Source organism: Scardinius erythrophthalmus, assembly GCF_964197995.2.
Source record: "Scardinius erythrophthalmus genome assembly, chromosome: 4".
Taxonomy (NCBI): Eukaryota; Metazoa; Chordata; class Actinopteri; order Cypriniformes; family Leuciscidae; genus Scardinius; species Scardinius erythrophthalmus.
In genome coordinates this window covers 49,739,667-49,754,922 of record NC_138224.1, presented here as the reverse complement: position 1 = coordinate 49,754,922, position 15,256 = coordinate 49,739,667, and the positions used below count along the sequence as shown (strand labels likewise).

The 15,256-nt window shown below is 41.2% G+C and overlaps 1 protein-coding gene across 2 annotated transcripts in view; it reads right to left on the bottom strand.

Annotated features, from left to right (window-relative positions):
• The window catches only part of LOC308689779 (NLR family CARD domain-containing protein 3-like), a 42,524-nt gene that overhangs the window by 9,375 nt on the left and 17,893 nt on the right, over positions 1–15,256 (bottom strand). The window lies entirely within an intron of this gene.

Sequence of the window (15,256 nt, the reverse complement as noted above, 5' to 3'; positions counted from 1 at the left end):
CAGATGAGGATGTCATCTGCTATTATCCGGATCCCTGGGAGCCCCTCCAACGCCTGAGTCAACCTGTGCTGGAAAACTTCTGGAGCCGGGCTGATCCCCATGGGCATTCTGATCCATCTATACCTGCCAAACGGAGTAGCGAAAGTAGTAAGACACACACACAACTTGACTCTTCTGAAAGCCTTACATGCCAGAATCCGTCCTTTACATCACACACTGTGAAAACTCTCGCCTTGGTCAGATCCGGGAGAACATCGTCTATGGTAGGAAGGGGGAAGTGTTGACGCTTAAGTGCTTTGTTTAGTGGTCTTGGGTCAATACAAATTCTTAATTTCCCACTTGGTTTCTTCACCACCACCATGCTGCTAATCCAATCTGTGCTCTTTTCTACCTGAGCTATGATGCCTCTCTCTGCCAGGCTTCCTAGTTCGTCTTTTAGATGTTTCATTAGTGCCACCGGAACTCTGCGCTTTGGAAGCCTCAACGTTTTAACTTCAGGATCCACCTCGAGATTATATTTCCCTTCCAGGCATCCATCTCCCTCAAATACATCAGCATACTCTCGTTGTATGTGTCACAGGTCGGGGTGGAGCGCCAGCGGGCCGCCCACCCCTTCGCTTGCGTGCCGCCCCTGAGGAGCTGACCGTGGACACAAAGGAGACAGACACAGAATTAAAAATAAATGTTCTTTATTAAATAAATAAAAAGTTTTTAAAAGTCTCTTCGGCATTCTCTTCATGCATCTCTTTGCGTTTCTCAGCACCTTCGGACAGAGAGAGGAATGAACATAATTCACAGCTTCCGCGTTCTCTTCTTCAGCGAGCTCTTCGCGTTTCTCAGCACCTTCAGACAGAGAGAGGAATGAACATAATTCACAGCTTCCGCGTTCTCTTCTTCAGTGTTCTCTTCGCGTTTCTCAGCACCTTCAGACAGAGAGAGGAATGAACATAATTCACAGCTTCCGCGTTCTCTTCTTCAGTGTTCTCTTCGCGTTTCTCAGCACCTTCAGACAGAGAGAGGAATGAACATAATTCACAGCTTCCGCGTTCTCTTCTTCAGCGTTCTCTTCGCGTTTCTCAGCACCTTCAGACAGAGAGAGGAAAGGACATAATCCACAGCTTCCGCATTCTCTTCTTCAGCGAGCTCTTCGCGTTTCTCAGCACCTTCAGACAGAGAGAGTAATGAACATAATTCACAGCTTCCGCGTTCTCTTCTTCAGCGAGCTCTTTGCGTATCTCAGCACAGCATTAGCCGGCTGTTCACTGGACTCAGGCAGGGAGAGGAATAGACACGTGTAACTCACAGCATTAGCAGGCTCTTCACTGGACTCAGACAGAGGGAGGAACAGACAGCTGTGATTGCGAGTGAACAGCAGAAACAATTCCCACACTCACATTTCCACCACACACTGTAAGGTTTCACTCGTGCTCATTTCTACAATAAAAACTGCAATTCAACAGACTCAGTGTACCACGGCTTCCGCCCGCAATCCAGCCGAAGTTTTCTCTGGCTCTCCCATCTGTCTCTCTCGTCTGTCTCTCTCTCATCCTCTCTCTCCCGCCGCGACCGCGGCCACGGCCGCTCACGTGCTGCGCGCCTCACCTCTCACTCTCGTCGTGTCCCTCTCTGCTCGTGCCTCTCTCTCCCGCGGCCTCCCGCCGCGACCGCGGCCACGGCCGCTCACGTGCTGCGCGTCTCTCTCTCACAACCCCCGCGGGGAAGAACCACCCTCACTTTCTCTTCCTCTGACTTTTTATACTCTCATGAGCTAGTGTGGCCCCATTCAAACGCTCAGTGCAAATTACCCACACCTGCTGTCAATCCGCCACTAGGTTACCATAGCGACAGGCACTCACCCAGGCTTTGGGACGGTGTTTCGCTTCCCAAATCTCAGCGGGGACATTTCTCTAGCAGGGATAGTCCCGGGCTTATTTGTCACCCCGTGACATATGTCTTTCTTGTCCCACGTTTCGTTTTCTTTGCATCTCTCTGTGGTAACAATATCATCAATTGCCATAATGTTTTCATGCTGTATTCTTACCAGATCCATTGCTTGTACAGCCTTGTTTCCTAGCAGGGGCACTGATGAGCTTTCCTCCACTACAATGAACTCCAGACGATAAAGTTTTCTGTTTCTGGGATTTCTTATTTTTATTCTGCACTTCCCTATGGGTTTCAAAGTGCTCTTGTTATACATGACCAGAATCTGTTCAGTCTTTTCCATTACTGTGTCAGGGTTTAACAGTTGAATGGGTATGACGTTGCAACTGGCTCCGCAGTCTAGTTGAAATTTTACTGGCCTCTCACCTATCAGCATGGTTGCAAACAGTTGTTTTTCATGTTTGTCCTCTTGTGAACTAAGGCTTAGGATTTCTTGATACGGTTCTTCTTCCATTTCTGCAACACTGTGTATTCCTTTTCGCATTTTCTCTTTTGTTTTGCATGTGGATGCAAAATGGTTCAGCTTGCCACATTTCCTGCACTGCTTTCCGTAAGCAGGGCAACTCTGTTTTTTCCACTCATGCTGTTTTCCACAGAATTTGCACTTAGCTGGTTGTGTTTGTTTTGCACTCTGGGCCTGTCTAACTCTCTGAACTGCGTGTACTTCCGATTTCTGACCCTCAATAGTCATCACATTCTCTTTTGACAGTTCTGATGCTTTACATATCCTCACACATTTCTCAAGTGTCAGGTCCGTCTCTCTTAATAGGCGTTCTCTCACGTGCGAGTTCATTATGCCGCATACTATTCTGTCTCTAATCAGAGAATCTCTCGCCGATCCAAAATTGCATGTGTCAGCCAGCACTTTCAAGTCAGTAACATACTTGTCAAACGTTTCGCCTGAGTTCTGATTTCTGGAGAAAAATTTGTATCTTTCCACAGTTTCATTCGGTGCTGGATTGCAATGATTTCTGAACGCGGTTAACAGCCATTCCAGCGTCAGCTCGCCGTCAGCCGGCAACGCCGCGCTCAGCGTCTTACACAGTTCTCTTCCTGTTTCTCCGATTAGATATTGGAAAACTTTTACCTTCGTTTTGTTGTCCGCGTCTGTAAGCGACAAATCCATGTACAGGGAAAACTCCTCTTCCCACGCTTTCCAAGCTTTGGGTATGCACGTGGCATTCCAGTCAAAATTTGCTGGCGGTTTCAATCCGAACGCACCCTCCATGATCGGACCTCGTCTCTCGCAGTTGCTTTCTTGATAGCAAACTTAATATTTCACTTTTATATCGTACTTTACCGCTGCCACCATGTTAAGCTTGATTCTCTCTGTCAATCTCTCTATTTTTATATAAATAAAAGAATCTCACAACCGCATGCTTCTCAGTGCTTTCACTTTACTTCACGTGCTCGCGCATCTCAATGACGTCAAATACACAGGACTCACAGTTCAACCATACATGGTCTGTCACATCCTTCTGACAATATATAACATATTGTAACACACATAGAGCAAAACCTTAGCCTGGTTAAAACCAGACCATTCTCATGCTGCGTTCACACCAAACGTGAATATGCGTCTAAATTCGCGCCTGCCGCGTCTAGTTATACACGTGACCACTTTGTGTGCATTCGCGCGTCAAGAGCGAAATTGACGCGTGTAAAATCAAAAGTTTGAAGCGAAATTTACGCGCGTCAAAGGCGAAATCCGGGGGCCGTATAAAGCCTCGGCCTCGAGTGGTCTCTGCCTGACGAGCCTGCGCTGTACAGCCCGGCGCGAGGTTCACCCTCTCCCACACCTAATCTGTCATTTATTTTTGTTTTGACAATAAATGGAGCCAGCCTCCAAAAGTGAAACCTGTCCTGTGATTTTTTGAAAAGTTTTTATACACTAAATTGTGTTTGTTGTCTTTACATTAGATTAAAGTTTCATATAATCTAGAATAGATATGGAATAAATACCATTCAATACAAATGAGTATCTCTCATATTGAAATCGAGTTTTTTATGTGAAAGATTTGCTTTGTTGTGCATTTTAGTCATATTACAAAATATTGAGGCCAAACATAAAATAACATTATAAACTCTCAGTTCACCACGTGACAGCAGCAAGCAGGCTCCTGATTGGTTAACGCGGCGCGAATTGACGCAGAAGTTCAGATTTTTCAACTTGGGCGGCAGACCCGAATTCGCGTCAAACGCGTGAATGCACAAATAGCACTAATAAAATCATTCGCGCGCAACGCGCTTAACGCACCAGACGCTCAATTCGTGCCATTCGTGCGAACTAGACCTCCAGACGCGCGTAAATGCGTCTTACCATTGACTTAACATTGAAATCACTCGCGCCAGACGCATATTCGCGTTTGGTGTGAACGCAGCATTAGTAGTAACTGAGTTATGGTCTGGCAAAGCTCCATAGACAAATCATTTCCAAAGGGGCGTCACCAACGGACGTCGCTCAAATGCCTCTGGGCGCAATTGGATAGACCTAAAACTCCTAAAACCAATCAGAGCGATCGTCATGTGTAAAGCCATATGCTGCGTCCAAATTCGCCTAAGTTACACTACGCCATAAAAGTATGTACTCTTTTTGTGAAGAAAATGTATTTACTTTTGAATGTATACTACTTCATCATCTTTATCGGACGGATCTGTCGTGTGCATCCCGTCATGTAAACTGCCCTGTCAATCATCTTGTCACAGTTAAAATCCTCTATTAAATCTAATTTAATTTCCAACCGTTTCGGAGAGAAATGTAGTAGCACGTTCATCTGCCAGTGGGTCTTTCATGGAGACTGTCCTCATGTGTTTGCAATTTGAATATAATAATGCTTTTAAAAGTTGGTGCGCTTCACCAACGGACGTTGGCGTGGACGTCGCTCAAATTCCTCTGGGCGCAATTGACCCTTCGCAGGGAGCTTGATTGACAGGTGATCTGACTTCAATCATACTTCGCCATCCGCCATTTTGTCCGACAAAGCAGTCAGGAGAGTTAGTAGATTAACATAGGAGGATTTGAACTTGAAAAACAGAGTGTACTGACGCCTTTCCATGGTTAAAACAACATTCCTTCTTATTTTTGTTCACGTTTATTTGAGACTATAAATGAACTAGAAGGAAGAGATGATCGGTTCACGAGCAGCTTTAACTGATGCTCTACAGCGATCTGTCACGGCACATTAAAGAGCAACAAAACGGTATTTATTGTTTAAATTTCTTTTAAAAAATGACCAAATTTGAAAGGTGAGACTTTGTTTAATATGTTTAATATCAAACGTAACCGAAAAGTAACCTGGTCTGTCCTGTCTGTCAGCGTGTTGTCAACGCGATGCATTTTTCACTGCGTGAGAACAAGGTGTGGCCTGTGGCGTGAGAACGGCGTTGCTTGTCGGACATAACAACAGTAACTAAGGGGGGCGGGTCTTTGCGAACGGTCAATTGGATAGGCTAGATATGGACTTGAATGAGCTCTTTGCAAGACTAACTTGCAGAGCAAATCTAAATTTGCCGGAAGTTGTCTGGGTTTTCCCAGGCTAGCAAAACCTCTTCTCAAGTCTCCAAAAGTCTAAACACATTTTCTGCTTTACACACATTTTGCAATTCAAAATGGCACTTTTCAAATGCACTGAACATGGTTCTCTGCATAAGACACAACAATCTGACATAAATTCACATGTTTGCCATTTCAAGACACTGCCATTCAAAATGACACTACATGAGCTAATTGGCCAATACATGTGTCACCTGACCAAACACCTCTATGCTTAATTGTTAACACTTCAATCTTTTTCAGTTTACTGTTTTTTTGTGAGCATATTTTTGTTCAGTCCAATGTAAATATCTCTGCTGTGCATATGTTGCAATGACTTGTTTGGTGAAAAATAAAAAAAATAAATGTTTCAACAGCATGTGTGTGTATCTGCAAATATTTCTGTGCATGTTACAGTTTTTCTCAGTTGTTTTGGTGCATTTCTCACATCACTATTTACATTTGCACAACAGTTAGTTCAACCTCCACAGCATTTAGTCATTTGTGCACATCATAGTAGCAGTTTCACATTCCTTCCAACAAATTGCAAATGCTTTTGGACATGCATCAATTGCTTTCATACAACTCTCTGCTGTTTATAACAATATAATTTGCTTATGTCATGTCAGTCAAAATTATCTATACTTGTGAATGCTGAATAGTCATTCCATATAAAACTAATAGTCCTCATTTCATTGCTTGAGTCATTACATACAAAAATGTTGAACTAGTTGTCAAAATCTGTCGAGCAAATTTTACACATTTTTTTAAATCTTTTTTTTTTCTTGAAAATGTCTCCTAATATTCGCTGTGATGTAGATGAAATTATTTGGTCAGACAGAGAGGAGCGTCTGGATGTGCATGAATGATTACAGTACTATGTATGTTGTATGTTCAGTTCCAATATGTACTGCAATATTGTTTACAGTTGTGCACAGCTCTACCCAAAGGGAGTTTATGTTTGTTGTAAATAATGGTGTATTTGTTCTTTTGCACAATGCTGTGAACAAATTAGAATTGCAAAGAGCATATGCAGTAAAAATGTGAAACATACATATTCAGTGTCTTTTACTCAGTTACCTCACTAAATACAGTAATGTGTAACTTTACTGTATTTTTCAAATGGCTGTGCATATAGTATATAGTGCTGTCTTGAGCATTTTCAGGTAGTGTCACCAAGATCTGACTTTTTTGCATTGGAAAACATTTACAGAGTAAACTGTCATAATGAAAACATGACTAAGCCATTTGACTATCTTGTTCATAACAATGGTGTCAGGACTTTTCATCCTGATGACACTGACACTTTCATTGACACAAATACTTGCTTTTGAGGAATGAGCTCTCCATTTTGAGCAAGTGACACACTTTTGAAGGTTATCAGCTAGGTTTTGCAGTTTGTACTAATTGTTTTGAGAACTGCATTAACTGTGGTGCAAATGTAAATAGTGATGTGAGAAATGCACCAAAGCGACTGAGAAAAACTGTAACAATCTGAAGAATTTTCTACAATTTGAACTATTTTAGTATTATGGCAAAGCATACTAAAGATGAGAGTGCTTTTCATTATGCCCAACAGTGTGTAGTTGGTTAGACAGAAATCTGGTAATATGAATGAAGTGTGTGCCATTTCATGCAAAAGTTTGATTTTGATATTGCTATGTGTAGTTTTGGTTGCAGTGCTTCATTTTTGATCAAGGATATATGAGGTATTTTGCAGTTTGGGTGTGTGGTTTTGTAAATTGTGTTAAGTATTTTGATAAAACCAGCCTAGTTTGCAAAATTGTGTTTTAGCAATTGGAAAAAACTGTAATATGTTCTAATATTTCAGATATTGTTATAGATTTATCTAATGGATGCATTTTTAATTGTTTTCTCTAAGTCTTCTAGTGTTTTCTTCATTTTACTCTGAGGTTGGTTGAGGTCAGAAGGTTCAGTTTTTTGATACAGATGTTCAAAGTAAGATTTCCAAATTGTGCCATTCTAGAGTGACATCTCTAATTTGGGGTTTTCGAGTTTTTTATATAGGTTCCAGAAAGTGTTTTGATCTATTAAATCATCAATTTCTTCAATTTTGGTTTTAAAATATCTTTCTCTTTTGTTCCACAAAAGTCTTTTGTAATTTTGCAGACAGTCTGAGTAAGAAAGCCGTAATGTCTGGCTGGACGGATCTTTGTGCTTTTTGTTGGAAAGTCTCCTGAGTTCTTGTCTGAGACCGGCACATTCATCATCGAACCAGACATCCTTTCTCATTCTCTGTCGATTTGTTTTATGTTTGCTTTGATGTTTAATGTTAGATAGAGTCATCAATGTTTTGAATATGTAATTTAAGTTTTTTGTTGCTGAACTTATTCCATTAACATCTAAACTGAAATCAGTGGACATAAATTCATCCAGCATTTTTAATATAGTAGGGCTGTTCATATTTTCTTTGAATTGTTCTGAGTTGGATTGATTCCATTTGAGTTTATGTTTCAAAGGAATCAGTTTTTCAGATTCAAGTGGAGCAGTTTTAGTTATTTGACATGGGGCTTTCAGATAGAGCACAGTTTGGCAGAGATCAGAAATCGGGAGCTGAGGTCTGACTGTGAAGGCATTAATAAAGCTTTGATCAATATCTGTTATTGAATAATCAACCACACTGGTTCCTAATCTGGAGCAGTAAGTGAATCTACCTAATGTATCTCCACGAGTTTTGCCGTTAATGATGTATAATCCTAAACCTTTTAACATTTGTTTTCCATTAATGTTCACTGAAGTATCGTAGCTGTTTCTTGGTGTGATATTCGATGAGGAATCAAACATGGTGTTATTGAGGATGTGGTCATTATCTCTCTCTCTCTCTCTCTCTCTCTCTCTCTCTCTCTCTCTCTCTCTCTCTCTCTCACACACACACACACACACACATAATTTTAACTAATAATTATTTGGATCAGTATTCTAAAGTGAAAAACATGATAACTACCTAATATTGACTGAAGTCATTGTAAGCTTGTAAGGCTTTTGTAAGGTTTTGGATAGTAATGAATCAAGTGTTACTACATCTTTCTAAAGGAACTACTAATTATTTGGATCAGTATTCTAAAGTGAAGATCATGGGAACACACTAGTAATGACTGAAGTGTTACCAAATCCATTGGAAGGAATTGCCATTCAAAATCTTACAAAAATCTCAAAAGCTTACAATGACTTCAGTCAATATTAGGTAGTTATTATGTTTTTCACTTTAGATACTGATCCAAATAATTAGTAGTTCCTTTAGAATGATGTAGTAATACTTGAGTCATTACTAGTGGGTTACCATTACCTTTTATTATAAATTATGCGTTATTCATGTTAATTATGAACCTGTAGATAGTAGTTCTCTGGGAGGTATGAAAAAAATAGTAATAGTGATTAGCTAATAATGAACTACTACATTCATCTGAGCGCTATCAGAGTTTCTTGTTAGTTAATAGTAGTTACTAGAATGTTAATAATACATTACTCGTTTGTTCCTGTTTAATTATTCATTAATGAAGGAACAGTATTCTAAAGTGTTACCGGCTATTGTTATCTTTCTGAAGGAGTTAACTGTGGTGGATCATTTAGTTGAGTGTGGTGTATCAGTGAGAGATACTCTCATTCCTGTACTACCGCTGTCCAACCTTTCAAAAAAGGTTTTTCTTTCAAATGTCCCGCCGTTTATTCCCAACGATATGCTTGAACGCATTCTTACGCGTTACAGCGAAATCGTCGGTTTAATGAAGATGATTCCTCTGGGTATAAAAAATGATTCTAGAGATGGTTTGGAACATGATGGACGCTCTCTTTATGATTCTGACAGTGAATACTCAGATAGTTGTGGAGACAGTATTGATGCAACCTCTCAAGGAAGTTCCACTTCTAAAACAAATGTATCCTACTATACGGTTGAACAGTTGAATCATTTTCTTGATTCTACAAAAAATCAACGGAGACCAAAAATTGTAATGTTTTTTCCAAGTCTGAGGCTTTTCAATGAATCATGTGCCATTGCCATGAGAAAAGCTACTTTAGAGGAACTTGATCACAAACGGAAATAGTCGCTGAACGCCATCGTGTACACATAAATCTCTGACCCATCATCTTCTTCCTCGTCGAATTTCTGTCACTCTATATACGTCATCTGGTATAATTGAAACAATTGGCTATGAGCTACGTACAGGCGCATTTGATAGACATTTGTAGCGCCCAATAAACGGCTCTGAGCATTCGTAAACCGCGCCTCAAATACGAGAAAATGAACATGTGGTTCACAGACCACGTCTCAATGAGATGAGGTCTGACGTTAGCCAGGCTAGATTTTAACTGTACTTTAGATCAAGCTGTGAATAGGAATCATGAGGAACCTCATGCTTGTTCGGCTGAAGCACTTAGGTCTTTAATTAATTATCATAGTTTTACTGATTTATGGAGAGACAGTTTTCCAGGGATTAGGCAGTATACCTGGCTCAAACAGAATTCTAATGAAATAAATATCAGCAGCAAGACTTGATCGGTTTTATGTGAAAATATAATATAATAAATTTTAATGTTTAAAAATACGCAATAACTGTGCTTTCTGAGACACACTGCTTATGAACAATCATAAATGAAATAATGCTCAGTAGTTGTGAATTCTATTCTTAAGGAAGTTTAGTGTGTAGCCAGTGTGTGTGTAATTGTATCTATTTTCTCTTTCCTTTGTATACATTTGCTCATTTTCTCTTTCCTCACAGAGCCACAAAAAAGAGACACCAGAGAAACAGTTAGAAGGTGCAACCATCATTTCTTCATTATAGAGGTCTTAAATGATTTAGACATGTTGGATGTATTTATGAATTCAGAGAAATATCATGTAGCTTTTCAGTTGCAAAACTATTTTTGATAAAGTTGTGGGGCACAGCTGCATGTGAATGTTTGTTTGTTTGTTTGTTTGTTTGTGTGTGTGTGTGTGTGTGTGTGTGTGTGTGTGTGTGTGTGTGTGTGTGTGTGTGTGTGTGTGTGTGTGTGTGTGTGTATGTGTGTGTCTAGACCTGCCTGGAACTACTTTAGCTGTGCATTTCCTGGAAAATAATTGCACACCTAATAAAGTTTGTGTATGGTTCAGATATTTTTGACCTGAGCAAAATGTGTCCCATGAGCAAAACACCTTATAAATTATATTTATTTATATTTTTGAAAATTTAAAGAACGGAGAAAGTTTTCTGTGAGGGTAGTGTTTAGGTATACAGGTAGAATATACAGTTACAGTACAAAATCATTATGTCTATGGAACCCCCACGGCTGTGCTGTCACGCCATTTTAGCTAAAAACACACAGCTCTGTCACTCTGAGAAACACTCAAGAGAATTTATATTATGGTACATGTAGTCTTTAAATAAATGCACGAAAATATAAAAAATCATTAAGCTGTCATGTATGTGTATTCAAAGTCATCGGGTGTTCTAATAATGTGTTCTAAGTTTAAATGTTAGAAAAATAAATCTGATCTTCAAAAGGTGTCAGAATTGAGGTGTCATTTTTGGGGGCCTATTTCTTTCACGCGTTCTCCAAGAACAACAGGATGGGGGACAATTTAACTTATAACAATCAATGGATAAGAGTAGTAATGGATATATCCTGCCATGATGGAAACAATCTTCATTTTCAATTTAGCAAACGGAGAGCAAACATCTCTTCTGCTCTGTTATTTTGTTCTGTTATTTTAACCAGAGACACAGAGACCGCCTAATTTCACCGATGGTAAGTTCACTTCAACACATGTTTAAAACTACCTTTAAAATACTTGATAATTTAACGTCTTATTTCAAATAATATGAGCTATTATTCACTATTTTATGTTTTATTTATCTGTACAAGTCAGTATATTATTGTGTACCAGTATTAGATTAAAATGCTTATACTTGATAATTGTATTCTTATCTCATATATATTTTATATGTTTTTATTTAATTTAACAATAGCCTAATGGATTTATTTCTTAAACTCATTGAGGAAAAGGACATCGTCAAACAGAGTCTTCAACATGGTGTTTAAAAGATTAAAACTAACTTTAAAAATATTTATACTTAAATAAATGTTGTCTTATTTCATATATTTTATATGGTTTATTTATCAGCAATGCTTTTATTTTTTAAAAGCTAATTTGTAACATTTCTTCTGCTCACAAAAATTCAAAGAGCTGCGGAGTTCACTTTGAAAGCTTAAACCTATATATAAATATATTTTACATGTTTTGATTTATTACCAACAATGAGTTTTATTTCTTAAACTCAATCCCCCATTTTTATTCTCTCCCCAGACATTATGGCTGCAACACCATCTGAAAACCAAATCCATGACAGATCTCTTCATGTTCATAATTTCATTATCCAGCTATAATAAAAACACCCCTGAAAAACATTCACCTCCTTGCCACACAGGCAGATTGCAGTCATAAACACCATAAACACACCAGAAACATACATGGTCAAAGGTCACATATCACCTGGTGTCATAAAACCCCCATATATGGACATATCCTGTCATACAGCCCCCATATATGGACATATCCTGTCATAAAACTCCCATATATGGACATATCATGTCATAAAACCCCCATATATGGACATATCCTATCATAAAACCCATATATATATATATGGACATATCCTGTCATAAAACTCCCATATATGGACATATCCTGTCATATATATATATATATATATATATATTTATTTATCCTTTATTTTACCAGGATAGTCCCATTGAGATATAAAATCTCTTCTTCCAGGGAGTCCTGGCCAAAATGGCAGCACAGAAAATTTCACATAAACAACATACAAACATAAAACTTAGAGTCTTTCATAAAATGTTGTCCAGCACTCAAAATAACAACACAAGCGGACTTTTCCTTCCACAGACGCACGTCGGTTTACTAAGAAATACACTTGCGCTCCCGGGGGCAGTTCAGCGCAAAGAGGAGGCGTGTTCCGGCGCAAACGTTCCCTCATGCTATTTTGCAGGTTTAGAAAACAATTCCGCCACTGACCGAAGAAAAATAGTTTAAAGTCAGTGGCGCGTTGCGCATGTTATTATATGCTATTTTAAGGGCGCATGCTTGGCCATAATCAATGTAGCGAGTGCACAACGTGCATACACTTTGATTCTCTCATCTACACAGAAGCAGCAGTTTTAATTTTTGCAAATCATACATTATTACGATAGATAGATAGATAGATAGATAGATAGATAGATAGATAGATAGATAGATAGATAGATAATTATAAAAGCATACATCTAGCTTACACATTTACCCAAATTATCATACGCCTGTTTAACCGAAGTTAATTTGGGTGTGTTTCTCCATCCCCAACGTCACTTCTCTGTGTTTTACGGTCTCCTCGGCCGTGAACGCTCCTGGCGCGCCTGGCAAATGTGCCGTTATAATAGCAATCCGCTGTTATAATAGCAATCCGCTTTGAAACAAGCGTGCCTGCTCTTAAAGGGAATGTGAGATGTCACTCTGATTGGTTTATTTCACGTTACGCCCAAACCACACCTATGAATAATGAAGCTACTTCAGACTAACCCATTTTAGATTTGCGTCGGGCGCAAGAGTCATTTATCAACAAGAACTCACAAAGACAGGGCTGAAACACAGGGCTTAAATACAGGGAGGAGACGACCCTTCAGGAGGCCAGGGAGGAGACGACCATCCATCGGGCGGCCAGTGCGGAGACGACCGTCCATCGGGCGGCCATGGCTGTGCTGGGAACTGTATCGGCGATGAGGGCTCTGGGCCGGACGGGACCAGCTGCGAAGAGGGCTCTGCAGGACCAGCGGCGAAGAGGGCCTTGAGCTGGGCAGGACCGGCGGCGAAGAGGGCCTTGAGCTGGGCAGGACCAGCGGCGAAGAGGGCCTTGAGCTGGGCGGGACCAGCGGCGAAGAGGTCTCTGAGCTGGACGGGACCAGCGGCGAAGAGGGCTCCGAGCTGGACGGAACCAGCGGCGAAGAGGGCTTTGAACTGGACGGAACCAGCGGCGAAGAGGGCTTTGAGCTGGACGGAACCAGCGGTGAAGGCTCTGTGCTGGACGGGACCAGCGGTGAAGAGGGAGTTGATTCGACTGTGCAGACGATTGGCTCTGGTTCTGGCGGGCAGGCGACTGGCTCTGGTTCTGGCAGTCAGGCGACTGGCTCTGGCTCTGGCGGGCAGGCGACTGGATCTGGCCCTGGCGGGCAGGCGACTGGCTCTGGCGGGCAGGCGACTGGCTCTGGCTCTGCTGGACTGGCGTGGAGCACTGGATCGGGAGACGTGACGTGAAGCTCAGGCTCTGGATCGGCGGACGTGACGTGAACAGTCTCTGGATCGGCGGACGTGACGTGAACAGTCTCTGGCTCGGCAGGACTGACGTGAAGCTCTGGCTCGGCAGAACTGACGTGAAGCTCTGGCTCGGTAGGACTGACGTGAAGCTCTGGCTCGGCAGGACTGATGTGAAGCGTCTCTGGATCGGCAGGACTGACGTTAAGCATCTCTGGATCGGCAGATGTGACAGGAACGGTCTTCCTGGCAGCACGTGCAGACATTAACGGAGGATCGGCCACGCTGGAGATCGGTCCTGTGCGGCCATAGACCGATCTGGTGGCTGGCTTGAGCGCTGTCTGAGGGGACACTGCGGGTTCAGGGAGCTTCTTCCCCTCCTCGCCCACAGTAAACAAGGAACCGCTCCACAACAGGGCCAGCTGGACGGAACCTCTCTAAAGACCCGTGCGGATCAGGTTCGGGCATCAGAGACCGGAGTGGTTCCGATAATCCCCCGCGGAAGAAGATCATCAAGCACTGGATGCTCATTTGTGCAAGATGTGCCAGCTCGAGGAATTCTGCGACATAATCCTCGATGGCGCGATTCTCTTGGTGAAGACGGATGATCTGGACATCAGGACTCCAGGTAGGCATGGCTGCTGGATCTAGGTTTGGTGAGTTCTTCTGTTACGTTCAGGTGTGTGTTGGTTGAGGCACAGATGAAGCAAGATCCAGTTGCAGCACACTTTAATAATTAGATTGTAAACTTGAACAAACTAGGACAAGAACACAGGAACAGAACAACCGAACAACAGCGTAACTGTAGACACAAAAACAGTCTAACAAGAACTTACAAAGACAGGCTGAAACACAGGGCTTAAATACAGGGGTAAACGAGCTAGACAGGATAACAAGGGGGCGTGGTTCATGGGAAACACCTGGGATGACTAATAGACAGACACAGGAACCACTAAACATGACAGGACACAAAACCACATCATGACAGTTTTACTGTGTTTTCAATTCATACCAATAGCCTTAGGGCGCTATATGCACAGTAATAATCCATATATGGAACATGAAGAAGAGCCATGATCATGTGACATTCCAGGAAGCCTCGAACACACACAGAGCTAACAGAGATCACTGTAACATGCAGATATAGATGTTTTGAAGACAATAAACATGATTGCAATGATATTTGATCTGCCTGTGTTCTTCGAGACATGCCAGGTATTTTCATAATAATAGATTATATTTATAATGTAATGCTAATCTATATAGACTTTATCATCGTGCAGAATACTATAAAATAATATATTTTCTGTCTGATTTTTTTTTATCTGAAGCCAAATTAGATCACAGAAGATTATTTAAAACACTCGACTTGCGTTATAAAGTTTGGAGCACAAACATGGTTTTAATCTCATATATTGTCGTGTATTGATGGTGTGCTAAGCTAACATGCTAGCTAGCCCTGGGTGCACCTGCCACCTAAC